The sequence below is a fragment of the Sinohyriopsis cumingii genome, chromosome 11, assembly GCF_028554795.1.
Source record: "Sinohyriopsis cumingii isolate HCF-2022 chromosome 11, ASM2855479v2, whole genome shotgun sequence".
NCBI classification, from domain to species: domain Eukaryota; kingdom Metazoa; phylum Mollusca; class Bivalvia; order Unionida; family Unionidae; genus Sinohyriopsis; species Sinohyriopsis cumingii.
In genome coordinates, this window is record NC_142971.1 from 76,671,372 (window position 1) to 76,684,701 (window position 13,330).

The window sequence follows — 13,330 nt, forward strand, 5'->3', positions numbered from 1 at the left end:
GTATGCAAAATAACTCTGTCCAAATGACTTTGTTTTCATAGTGGGAATAATGAGTATACGATAGTCAGAAGAGGAGCGTAAGTATCTTGCTGGTGTGTACTCTTGGGTGAGGTCGGATAGGTATGTTGGACTAGAGTCCCTCAGTGAAACATAGCACAGAGAACAAATTTTGTTTTTGATTCTGGATCGAATGGATGTATGGTACATAGCAGCGGGGGTGGGTGGCGGTGGGTGGGGTGGGGGTGCTCTGGTCGTGATTCTCTCAGTATGATCCGAGCAACTGTGTTTTGAACTTTTTATAGTTTTGGAGTAGATATTGAGATGAACCAGACAGAACTGAGTTACAATAGTCCTGTCTTGAAAGTACTAATGAACACACAAGTGTTTTAGTGATGTATAGGCATATCAAATATGATATTATATGCATGCTGGTTTGGTTAGTTTAATGCATAATTTTATCGTTTCAAAGTCTTATACATTTACAAACAAATACATTCTTAATATTTCCTGTATAAAGCAAAACAGTATAAAGTAATATTTGACCTGCCATTACAGATCTTTTATGTAAAGTTTTTGTTTAAGGTATTTAAATACCTATCATGTATGTACTGAAATGCATCACATAAATCATATTGTACACAATCTTTCCTTGGAATATTTGACCATATGTCATGTTCAGTTGCATCCAGAAAAAGAACAGGTTTATTTCATATGCTCACCCCTTCTCGTTTCATCTCTTATAATAACGTATCCTCTTTTGTAAAACCATCGAAATCACACTGTTATTGTTTGTTCCATCTTTTCGTTAAGCATGTCAATTTTCTTCCGAGCTTCGTTTGCATTTCCATTGTCGTCGTTATTATTTTCTGTTAATCTTTGACATTATTTTTCCAGCATTTTTCTCTTATCACTCTCAATTTTACTAAATTGTTTACGTAATTCTACATATGTCCCCTTTGTATTTTTCCAGTCTGCCATTATTTTATTATAATTTACTTTCCTATATTATATTCAGTCATATGTTTTCGTTTATTTTCTTTTCCTCTCCCTCATCTACGTTTTTCTTGTATATATAAGTAAAATTGCACCAGGAGATAGTCTAAAATATTATGATATAATATACATTATTTTTAAAACTGCTTTAGTATTTTGTCAGTCTTATCGCTACGATGTCTGCAATGTGAAAGTTTATAGTGATATTTATCACTGAGGCACCATGCCGCAGATATGTAGCATCATGTCCCACCCAGTCACATTATCCTGACATCATGCCGACCAATCCTAACAATAACGCCTTACTGCTGAGCGCCAAGAAGATACCAGTTGTATAAGTCTTTAGAATGGCTCTGCCGGGGTTCAGACCCGCGACCTCCCGCATCCGAGGCGGAAACTCTAACTAATTAGGCCACCGGAGCGGTCCCTTATGTTGTGTTGTTTCCTCGATAGTACACTTATATTAGCGAGTGTTTTTCTTTATTGCTTTGGTCCAATCAAAATCAGTTTATGCATAATCTCCTCCAATGATTAGGTTCTTTGTTTATAATGTTTATAAATATTTTCACAGATCGTTCCAAAATGATATTTTTTGGCCATATTTCAGCCGGTGTATATATAATTGTAACATCATACTCCTGAAAGTTTATACAAATCATTCGCTTTTACAGGATCAGCTTTTACATTTTGTCCACGATTTGTTTATATAAATGCTTTCAGGCGAGATTCTAGTTGCTCTTATATTAAATGGTACTTGCAGGTCCGATTCATGTTGTAAGATATCCATTTCTTGGAGGAAAGTCATGTCACGTGATTTATCTGCAAATATTTTATTAGCTGACTTTCTATTAGTTATCGTATGTACGTTATAAGAAAAAATCTCATATTCATATGTCGTTTTCCTTTATCATATTTGAGAACATTATTTTTTGTTTTAATTGTTTTAATTTTTTTTAATTAAAACAATATATAATCTGTTATTGTCCTATCTTAATTTGCCATGTTCCTCTTGTCTTTTCCTTTTATCCTGTGATATGTTCGCATATTTTAAAATAACCTTTTCTTATTTTTCCTATCTCAAGTTTATTATCCCACTGTGTTTACGTCTGTGTCTGTCTGCGTCCTCGACCAGCCCGGTTGTGCCTCGCTTCTGGTTTTGTATGTGGCTTAGGATTCTGTTCTTCCTCGTGGTTCCTATATTTTGTTTTCGTCTTCATTCTTTCATTTTCTTTGTCACAATTTAGATTGGGAGGGGGGGGGGACTGAACCTTTCCCTTTGAGGTCTGGGTTTTCCCCCCTTCAATTTTTGCATTCTCTTCTTCTCTGATTTTTCTTTTCTTTTTCTCATTTTATATACGAATTCGTCTATTGCACCTTCTCTTTGAATTGATTTCTGCTATGAATTGTGTCCCTTTAGTTCTTGTTGTATTTTCCTACTAGCTAAGTTGGTAGGGTCCAGTTTCATAACTTGGCCTCTGGCAAATTTCTTAACTTAAAGCTATGGTGTGAATTTTTCAGCTATTATTGTTTACTATTTATATATATGGATATATTTGTGAACTAGGTGTTTCGGGCTTGTGTTGTTCTTGAACTTGATGTCAGGCATGTACACCTTCCATAGCTGCTCTGCAGTATGTTGATAGTGAAATACCAATAGTTTGCTAGGAAGAAGAATTAGCATCCCATAGCAGTAGAAACGTGGGTTCAAGCCAAGTATAAGATCTCAAAAACGGCTTGGATGACAACTATTCTGAATTGCATCAAACTATTTATTAGACAATGTTTTTAAAAAATTTCATGCAGGGAAAGGACTTGCGTTTGCACCGTGAACATCACATGCTGTCAAAAATGGCCTTTGGATGTGAAAAATGCATGTATAGAATAGGGATTGGGGTGCATAAACTTCTTCTGCTATGAAATGCCATTGACTTCTCTGGTCAAGTGAATAATATTTTTATGCTTTGTTTTAATATAGGTATCAAAAAATATGGACCTTTTATATCTCACTTGTGTATTTTATTTTTTATGATTTTTTTTTACTAGGTCGCAGATTGTGGCATTAAATTTGTACATAAAAACTGGCCCCTGCCCCCTAAGTCTAGCATTATTTTGGTCTGTCATGGGAGTCTTAATTTTCCCACCCTTCTTTCTCTTAACGTTTATCCTTCTCTCACGTATATATGTTATTTTCTTTCTTTCCCTTATCCCATTCCTTTTTCTAGTTAGCCAGGGGGTAAGAAAGGATTTGACAAAAGGGGTGTCAACTTTGTTGACTCTAATACTTCCTCATACGGAATACTTCTCTGCTCTCTCACTTCCGTATTTGATTACTTGAGCCTATTTTTGTCCCATTAGCTGTTTATATTGTTGTTCTTTTACGATGCACTTTAACAAGGTGTGACCAGTTTGCTCTCATTTAAAACACGCTCTTTGGTACGTGCAGCACGGGTACCACGTTCGCCACTCACTTCTCACAGTAGAGTAATGCTGGTATTTGTTTGTTCTCATCTCCTTTAGGGACCTCGAATTGTCGTACCAGTTTTTCATATCGATGTCGACTTAGTAGGATCATTCAAAAACCTTGATGTTGAAATTTGTTTCCAGTTTTCTAACACGACACTAGTCGGGGGGTTTAATAGGCAGGCTTAGTATATGCATTGATGTGGACTTTGTTTAAGGGTTAGGCCTCTTCTACTTGCAACAATATTCCCCATAGGATTATTAGGCCCGGCAGGAGAATATCTTTTGTTTCCATGGGAATGGATAAGAATGGACCTTTCCAAGCCTTTGTATCCATTTTATCTGGGACAAATTCGCCACTCTTGCCTCAGTGCTGGTTATAGTTTTGGTACCTTAAGCTTTTCTCGCCACCGGGGATTGAACTCGCGTTTTCTAAGCGAAAACCATACTTTCCTGGCTGCATTGTTTTCTCATTTCGTTTCAATTCAAACATAACATCAATCAGTGTATGAGTGTATGGAGAGACATTTATGTTTGGGGAGATGCCATAATATGAATAAAAACGACAACGACGAACTAACAAACAAAACAAAACCCAAGCAACACAGAAACTGATTAATCTCGTTGATATTATGGAGCAAAAAGAATATCAACATAAAACAATGTGTGCGCATGGGCTGATTAATTGTGTGTGTGTGTGATGTGATTTTGATTTTTAACGTAGCTTTAACAATTGTTCAGTCATATCGCTACGATGTCTGCAAAATGGCAGTTTATAGTGATGTCTAGCACTGGGGCATCATGCCGCAGACATGTAGCATGATGTCCCACCCAGTCATATTATCCTGACACCGGGCCGACCAGTCCTAACACCAACCTCTTAATGCTGAACGCCAAGCGAGGCAGTTGTTAGTACCATCTTTGTAAGTCTTTGGTATGACTCGGCCGGGGATCGAACCCAAGACCTCCATCGTCCGAGGCGGACGCTCTAAACATTAGGCCACCGGAGCGGTGGCTGATTAATTAAAAGGTTAATTAATAACAAATGATACAGAATTTATGCCAAATTTGTCTGCGTGTGACGTATAAAATGTGAAATTTGTTGAAGACAAAAATAAATCATCGATGCTTCGCCTTTCACCCGATCCTATTTATGTTCTATCTCATGGGATAATTCCTTTCTTCAAATTGTCATAAAAGATTACAATGTTTAAGTAGGATGGATACAGAGAAAATAAAATAGAAAATAAAAGCAGCATCTAAAATTGCCAGAACTATGGGAAATAAATTGGGTCACGATCCCAAAAAATAAAATAAAATATATACTTTTTTCTATACCTACATGATACATGGTTAACATGGGAAGCAGTGAAGATTTTTTTTTGTATTCATACTAGTATTGTTACGTGTTTAGGCTCTTTTAAAAAGTAACAAGAAACAAAGTAAAATTTAACAAATAATTTATTTCCCTACACAAACAAGGTAAAATTCAGAAAAAGAACTTACGGTTTTAAGAATCAAATAACAAAAAATAAACCAAGAATAATCCAAGAATTAAAAGATATAAGTCCTAGTAATAAAATGTTCTAATGAAACTGAGTTCGAATCCTGATGGAATCCAGAACGGAAGGCGATGCAACAGTTCTTTATTGAATTACATTCTAGTGTTTGAATTCTGTAAATTTTGATAACCGTCTTAGTCCAGGAATTAATTTAGAACACAAGTATATCCAGGGAAAAATAAGAGAATCCAAATACAAATTAAACTCAACCTGGTCACAAGAAGAAACACCTGAACGTCACCAGGGTTAAGTCAAGACTAATAATTATTTCTCAATGCATCAATAATAAATCTAGCTACTGTGCAAAACAAATGTACGGATGATAGTCAACTTTCCGGTAAAACCAGAGTTTCGAAAATAATTGCTATATGTTAATTGCCACGTACTTCAAGTACGGCCTTTGATTTCACTTTATGAAACTAATCTAAGAAAGAATATTTAAAAAAAAAAGTTGTTTACTTCAACACATAAATGAAGGACAGCATTAGATACAAAGTTCCTATTATCAGTGCTTACGAAAAACTGAACAGAATTTCTGGAAAACGAATTTCTGGCAAATGTCATATCCAGTAAATAAAATTACATTACAATAGCATGTAATGGAATAAAAATAAAATTAAAAACTAACATACAAACGATTAAATTAAATCAAACATAACTTAAATCAAATATAAATAACAATATGTCATAAGTATTACAAAGGAACTTCTAATCACAAAATGTACATTGTGTCAACGGGAAAGAGAAGAAACAACCTTTAACTTAATCAAAGTGCATCCAGTAGTAGAATATAAGTTATCGAATCTGAAAAAAAACATTGGAAATAATAACAATATATTTACTTTATATATATATATATATATATATATATATATATATATATATATATATATATATATATATATATATATATATTGAAACATAAAGATAGGGACTAAACTCACTTAAATCGGGTAAGGAACGAAGTACAAGCACTGTGAATGTGGGGCATATTATTTCCATTAGGTCAAGATTAGCATAATGTGGACGAACCCCATCCAATACAGGATAGAAATTCTCCATCCCCAATAATTGGGGAACAATTCCACTCATGCAATATAGTCAACACTAACATGTAACAAAACAAATTAACACAGCCTTAACCCAAATGTATATCACTATTGTAAACAGGAAAGAAAAGGAAAAAAAAAAAAAAAACAAGAGAAAAAACAGGTTTATGCTTCTTACATACGAGGCGAGGGCGATGGGAAAAGATAGCAGAAAAGCGTGGCTTTTATAATGTAGGAAAGAACAACATGACTGGTGTTACAATATTTATAAATAGTTTTCTTCTTATTATTGTAATGTGTATTTTATATTTTCTCTACCATGTAAGTCATTTCTCTGCAGGGATCAGTGAATTGTATTGTTAAATATATCTGAGAATCATGCCTGGCTCAGAAATGTATTTAAAAAAATCGGAGGAAACCCGACTTCATAATTGTTTGGAAGCCAAGCATATCATGGTCAAGGTGGTTGCATTTGACCGTTTATATAATAGTTTTGTAGCTAGATTTCTTTTGCATGACAGTTGTTTCTTTTGAGGACTAATCAGATCTGATAGAAAAACTATACAGAACATTGCACACATAGATTAATGGAAAATGTTGCGTGACATTACACACTACTGTCAAATATACATTTGTTCATTTGCACAGATTTGGCCCAATGGATACCAGATTGTTCCCAAAGTCGGTCCATCTTCACTGACAGATATTACCCAACGTCATTATGCACACTGACCCTCTGTTGGGCCAATGTACGGGATCAAGGTTAGCCCAACGAATCATCATAAAGATGTTACGTTGGGCCTACGTTCGGTTAAAATGCTCAGTTTTATAACTGTTAACCCAACGGAAGGCCAAATAGCAAAATACCGTTAGGCCAACGTCCTTTAGCCACATCCGGACGACGTTGGTACAACGTAGGCCAGCATATCATGTTCTTTTTGTTGTTATTCATTTTGGTATGACGGTATCCTAAATGTTCCTTTTGTTGTCATTCTTGTCTTTCATATATTGGAATGACATGAGTTGTATTCAATCTCCGAACTTTGTAGGAAAACTTTCATTGATATGCAACATAAAAACATTCTGAGAATCATTTTAAATTCAGAATAATCGAAAAAAACCTTTCACAAAATGTAAAGTTTAATAGCTTATTATTATTTTGATTATTTTGGTATAGCTTATTATTAATAGTATTAGTATTATCATTATTATTATCATTATTATCATTATTGTTGTTGTTATTATTATTATTATTATTATCATTATTGTTGTTGTTCTTGTTTGTACTAATAATACTGTTATTATTATTGTTCTCGTTAGTATTATTATATTGTTATTACTAGTATTATTGTTGTTCTTATTATTATTTATATTGCTGTTGTGGTTATTATTATTATTATTATTAATAATATTATTATTATTATTATTATCAGCAGCAGTGGTATAATAATCTAAATCTATCTTGACCAACATTTGAACCAAAGCATAGTATTCCATCGTCGGCATTACAACCAAAATAATAGTGCTGGACCAACTATTTTTCCCCAGCATTGGAATTACAACCACTGTATAATATTGGCCCAAATGTTGGGTCATCAACGTTTGAATTTCAGCTCCTACATCAGGTCGGCCCAGCTAGTGCTTTTCCAATATAAAAATTACAACGGCTGAATTTGGTTGGCTAACTAGTTTTCTTGCAACATCGCTCAACATAGCTGGCCAAACTAGTGATTTTCCAACGCCAGAATTACAACCGCTAAATAAGTTTGTCCCAGATTGGGTTTTTATATCATTAAAATTGCAACCACGGAATAAGGCCCGTCCAACTAGTGTTTTTCCAACGTAGGCAATTGAAGAATAGTCCCATGCGATTACTGTCATAGTTGGCCTGACGTAGGAGGTGCTATCTGGAAAGAAAGCCACCCAAGCCAAGGCATTGATATATTTATTGTTTGTTGAGAGAGAGAGAGAGAGAGAGAGAGAGAGATTAAATTTGCCTAAACAGAATAGCTGGATACCAAGAAATATTTTGTACTACTGTATATCGCGTTACTTCCGAACATATCTCGATACGTACCACGATATATCGCAATTTTGTTAAAACCCAATAATGTAATGTTCTAGGGCCAGTCTGATTAAAATCATATATCGTCTCTCCTAAGTATCTCAGCGTAAAATAAAAACGCAAGCTCCTCCCAGAAATAAGCTAATACAGGAATATGATATGTGTATGTTAATAGTTCTGTAAGTTGCAATATGAAACTTTCACTGACAAGAGATGGCTGAGCTTTCACTACAGCAAACACAAAGGACACTTTGCTGACATTAGGGACGTTGTTGATAAGAATAAGAAGTGTTGACACAAAGTCCTAGTATTTACTACCTACGCTGTTCATACAATATGTATGTAAACAACTGTGTGTGTGTTGGGGGGGGGGGGGGGGGGCTACTCTAGGGGTAGATATTTATCAGAGAGGACCAGGAAACAGTAATCAGACTTATTCAGCAAACAAGAAAACATTGTGTGAGCTAAAGAGATCGCGTAAAGTTCAAACAGCAAACAAATGCTCCCCTAAACTTTCTAGGATGATTCACAGTTTTACAAAGGAATTTATGCACTTAACACATTAACATAAGCTAGGAAATAGCTACAAATAAAAGACTGTTTTTGTTAAAAATCCGAAATGTCTCCAAAACTTGTAATTGCTCGTTTGGCCACCACGTTGCCATGCGTGACACATGTCAAACATCTGACTAAAGGACCGTAAACATAACTTTATGTGTAGAACTCAACATTACATTTATGACAAATGCATATTTGCTTGTTTTTTTTTATATAATTAAAAACGTAACTTTTAAAGTAATTTGTGAAAATGAAAACATACATTTAGTTATATTGGTAACAATATTACTTTGGAATTTTACCTTCTTTACTGACGGAAACCACATATGTACCAGTGGCGAAAGTACCGTGGTACATAAAATATGGAAAAAATTACCATGGTATGCCGGAAATACCGCTCACCTGTACTCATCATCAAAGGACCATGGCATGAATCTGATAGGAGTGCCGGCCACCTGGAAACTTTATCACTTCAGCTCTTTTCACACTCTGAACTTGGTTTTTATCGTTTCTGTCAAGCGATGTTTGTCTTTTTTTCTTCCTTTTTTCTTCTTTTTTTAGTCTCTTGCGGTTAGAGCTCGATCTGGGTTTATATCGGCTTATTTATTCTGTAGCACGAAGTAAAACATCTCAATTAGAGCGTGTCCATTATATCTCAGTACGTCCAGCTTGTTTGGATCGGGCTTTGTGAATTGATCGTTTGAAAATCATTGTTTTCTTTCTTTGTAACCCGCTTAAATTATTGACCTATTTCGTCTGTTTTTCAGACAAAAGCCAGTAGTGCACTAAATTTTTTGATTAACTGATAAAGTTCGGAGGAAAAGAATAGACAAGGGCTTCGTTTGTTACATGGTCCTTTACCTTATTTGTAGATACCCCGTGAGCCTCACGTGTGAGTAAGCTAGTAGACCTTTGGGGCACCTCGCCCGTATCCCGAAAATTTAAGGTATTTATTTCTTTATGTTTCTCTCTCCCCTTTATTAGTGTTGTAATCTGAGTTTGGCTTATACTACTACTACTATTACTACTAGTACTAAGTATTATTATTATTATTATTATTATTATTAATTTTTGGTCTAAAGATGACAATATATTTAGACTTTTTTGGGTCAACTATAGTTTTCAATATTACCGCAGTGGAGTAAATAATCCTGATCATATGTAACATAATTTGCCGTTCGAAAAGACTTTGTTTATGATAACTCGTTTAACAATCAACATCTCGCTGCGATTTCTTGTTCCCGTGAAGGGCCTCTTATTTTTAAACTCTTCAATGCTGAAATCGTCATCAGAATTTGTGCAAAGTCCCCGGATATCGCCGGATGTGAAAGGTGCGCTTTACCTGAGGCAACCAATTTGAGAGTGCCGACATTTAATTATCGGTTTAAACGGATAGTTCCTTAGCTGAAAGTAAGTACTTACGTAGGCAATAATTTTTAAGCATTCACCTGCATGTTAGTTTTGCTTGTTGAAAGAACATTGCAGTTTAGTACGTAAACTTTGAAAAGCGTGGGAGGACAGCTTACCTGTCCAAAATTGGCTGAGCCTCAACTCGTGTAAGAACCATTGGTAGGAAGTGACCTAGTTTAACCTGGTGAGCGACTCCCAATTTAAATCACTGATGACTCACAGGGGTGATTGCAGTACTCTTTTAAACTGAGAGAAATAGAAACGAAGATTTTATAATTAGAAACAAGCTGACTAACATCTTGGAAATTTTGCTGCGCCAATTGCATGAGTGACAGACCTTTCCTCTATTGCCCCGCGAATGATGTCGTACAAACCGGTAACATTGTTGGCATTTTTATATGAGACACAAACATGGCAGATGTAACGCTATTTCTGTGAGACCTTAAGAAGTAACGCATTGTGTGAATATATATATATATTTTCTTGGGTAAGTTTTTTAAAATTTTTATATCGACCGTGTTGGAAGTATGAATATTAATACACGTTTCATTTACCGTCAAATATTGTTTTTCTAAAAACATTGAAATTGCACATCAGCTATGTATACTGAACTATATTGATACAACAACGCTTTGCTCAGTGTTGGATACTTAACATTGTTCGGTAATTGAATATATTGTCATTGATAACTATGTTCTTTGAAGATTCAGTTTATGATGCAACTCTTACGAGTGTGTGCCTTTCACTTCTTTAACATTAGCTTTAATATCAATAACAAAACAGCTAATTCTTGAATCGAAACGGTAGCTATTACAGCAAGCAAGATTTCAGTATCAACATCTGTATTTTGCTATATCAGATAGAATTGTGCTTAAGTAAAATGGAGCTGTCAGGCTGCATGAGGAACATATACACCCCCCCCCCCTTTGGTAATACATTTTTTATTACATTATAGTGAATCATACAAGACATGTAAACATGAGTCATTGGAGCTTATATCCAGTAGAAATGACACAGTTTCTGATGTCATTTAGACTGTTACTTATATGAGTTGGTGTTCATTCCAAAAAATGGAAAAATATCTTGTAGTGGCAGGTGTGTTGTTTTTATTGGGTAGACTCGATACCCTAAATGTTTCCAATAGAAAGATTTCTATAGCAAGATGATTAATATTATGCCCTAGAGAGGCTCAAATGCAAGAGCTTCTCGGGGCCAAACTAGGGTATCATCCCACAGACCCTTGCCGACTTGTTTACACATCTCCCCAAATGATATTCCTAGATTTACTCTTGACTGGTGTCTTAAATACCAGTGCTTATATCTTGTTTATTCAGTAAATTCAAAAATGCCAAATGCACACTTTCTGTGGATGTATGTACTTTTGGAATGCATATTCATTTTCCAGTATTACAGGTTTTGAATCTTATTGTAGTCAGGCTGCTGTCAGTTTTCTAGTTTCTCTGTCCACTAAAACAATCTTGTCCATAGTTATGCTAGTTGACAAGGAATTGTAGCACATTATGCTTTTACCGGACATGGCAGTGCTTTTGGTGCTTTAGTCTGACTCGACAACATTGGCAGAGTTCCCCCTCCCCCAAGCTTGGAAGATGACTATTTATTTAAAAAACCCACTGAATCCTCAACTGGACTGTCTGTGATCTTGATCAACATCTTATGTTGCAAGCCTTCTCGTGCTGGGAATTAAATTCCTCATGTCTGAGGAAAAATTTCCCTCTGAAATTTATTTGCACATTTGACTTCGCATTTTTTTCTCCCAGTAAACTACTTTAAAATAATTGGAGCAGTATTCTTACAGAAGATTGGATGTTTCATTGTTTGAATTTTCTGCCACTGTTAATGGATCAAGTGCTTGCGCTTCGTACACAGGCTAGTCATCATAAGTCCTTTCTGTCAGCCTAAGAAACTGATTAACATTGACTTGGTAATCCCATTGGTATCATTTTAGAACTAAACATATTTTATTTTTACATTCTGATGTTATTTGTATTTTTACATTCTGATGTTATTTGTATTTTTACATTCTGACATCCATTGTTCACCCTGTGGTCATGATATTGGGAATGTTCTTTTGCACAATAATAAAGGGCATTGTTGCAAGGATACTGCGCATAGTATGGTATTAAAATATGCTGTGCAGTGCCTTGAGCCAGCTCAGGGCACATTCTCCTACATAATTCTTGTGGGGCCCTAAATTTAAAAAAAAAAATGGGCCTGGTCATTGCAGGGAACAGGAATAAATAGTACATAACCACTAAGACAATGAAAACATCTTTGTATGAGCTCTACTGTGCATTCATATTGATTATTTCAATATGTATTTTATACATGTTCTAATCTGTTGTTTTTTCAATGAAGTTATGTAACTTAAAAATTTAATTGTTGTTAATGTGGCAGTTTACTCATGTTTTAATTTTAAAATCGCATAGACAATAAATATTGAAAGCTAACCAGACTGAACTATCTCTTCTGACTCTTAACATTAACAGATGGAGCAGCAAGTTGATTAACAGATTATCCCAGATATGAATAATACGTCACAGTTGAGTTCTCACCAAAAAGTGGCAATTAATTAAATATTTGTATTCCTAGTAGTCAAATTAATGTAAATCCAGGCATTCTTATATATTGGAATTAATTACAGTATATAATTTATGCTTTCCTTATTTCAAGTCACATGGGCTAAATGCATGGTATAATGACCAAAACAGGAATAAAACCATAAGTTATTTATAAATTGCAGGATGTAATTTTTGTCAGTTGACCATATGTTTTGAGCAGTATCTGAATTTTCTGATAATGGACAAATGTGTAATTTTTACTTGGCATAAAACTGTAAATTGTTTATAAATTGGCTTTATGCTGTTTTTGTGCTTGATGCAGTATATTATTAGCAGTCATTAACACTCCAGGAGAAGAAGGAAGTGGCTGTCATTATAAATGGATTATTACACCATTTTATCATACTGTAGGCAATTGGCATTCAGGACAGGACATGGAGCCAATAATGCTTTTATTACAGGCCCATCCCATGATGAATGGCCAGTAATGCCTAGAAGGGGCAATATCATTCAAAATGTTTATAGCCCTGGTCCTCAAAGCAGAAGGACTCTTTCACCCAATAATATTTAATTAAATAGATACTATCTCAAATACTGCAGGTTGGAGTGTAGTTTCATTAATTATATGTGGCTATAAGTTGTATTATAGGGTTG

The 13,330-nt window shown here is 34.9% G+C and overlaps 1 protein-coding gene and 1 long non-coding RNA gene across 5 annotated transcripts in view; one reads left to right on the plus strand and one right to left on the minus strand.

The window, feature by feature from the left end:
• Positions 1-4,896: 4,896 nt before the first annotated feature.
• On the minus strand, positions 4,897-9,867 carry LOC149788789 (uncharacterized). Its single transcript, XR_016424429.1, has 2 exons — positions 9,090-9,867; positions 4,897-5,819 (listed from the first exon to the last, which is right to left on the minus strand). It is a non-coding gene; the product is annotated as an uncharacterized LOC149788789 (long non-coding RNA).
• Positions 9,868-9,963: 96 nt separating this feature from the next.
• The window catches only part of LOC149788790 (uncharacterized), a 90,994-nt gene continuing 87,627 nt past the window's right edge, over positions 9,964-13,330 (plus strand). The window contains exon 1 of one of the 4 annotated variants that reach the window (XM_089974896.1): positions 9,964-10,097. The gene's annotated coding sequence lies outside the window, so the exon portion shown is untranslated. Of the gene's footprint in view, positions 10,098-10,276; positions 10,585-13,330 lie in introns of those variants that run through there. The other 3 variants (XM_089974898.1, XM_089974901.1, XM_089974897.1) reach the window with 3 other exon arrangements.